Below are 666 nucleotides of genomic sequence, written 5' to 3'. Positions count from 1 at the left end.
ACAGTCAAACAAATCAATAGTGAAAATCACTTTTATTACAAATATGAAAATAGATTCACTCTAAATGGAACGAGTTGCTCATCCACTGTTACGTCAGGCCCTGGATTGTAGAGGTAGGGCAGCCGCTCCACCCACTTGTCCCAGACCTCTCTTATGGCTGCAAGTTTGTCTGTCACACGTCTTGCTGGTCTTGACTCACGGTCATCAAATCGTAGCAGTCTTGAGAAGGTGTGAAAGAGTTTGAGTGGCATTGTGGCTCGGAAAATTGGCCTTCCACTCTCTGCATCCCATAGACAAGCTGCAGCCTCACCTCTGGTCCTGTATACACCGGCTAAGATTAGCAGCCCTAAGTAGGCCTGCAGGTCAGTCTCATCCATCTTTTTCCAGCTGTCTCCATATTTGAGAAAACCCTCCAGATTTGTCATCTCCAGGATTATTTTTTCTATTGCTGGTGTGATAAACAGGTAGAATGTAGAGACAATGTCATGGGCATGAGAAACGGCATACCTTGTGGGTCCTGGGGTCATCTTTATGACGTTTTGTTCTGCATGCCTGCCGTGTTGGTCATATGCTGCTGAGGACCATGTTATTTTGCCATTTTTTGAAAGGAAAGTCTCTCTTTCAGCTTCAGGGTTTTCTTCTTCTTCTGAAGATGATTCATCATGC

The sequence above is a fragment of the Seriola lalandi genome, unplaced genomic scaffold (genome assembly GCF_002814215.2).
Source record: "Seriola lalandi dorsalis isolate HSWRI2012SDOR001 ecotype SW California unplaced genomic scaffold, Sedor1 jcf7180002054695, whole genome shotgun sequence".
NCBI lineage: Eukaryota > Metazoa > Chordata > Actinopteri > Carangiformes > Carangidae > Seriola > Seriola lalandi.
The sequence above is the reverse complement of the archived record's forward strand: the minus strand, read 5'-3'. Positions refer to the sequence as shown.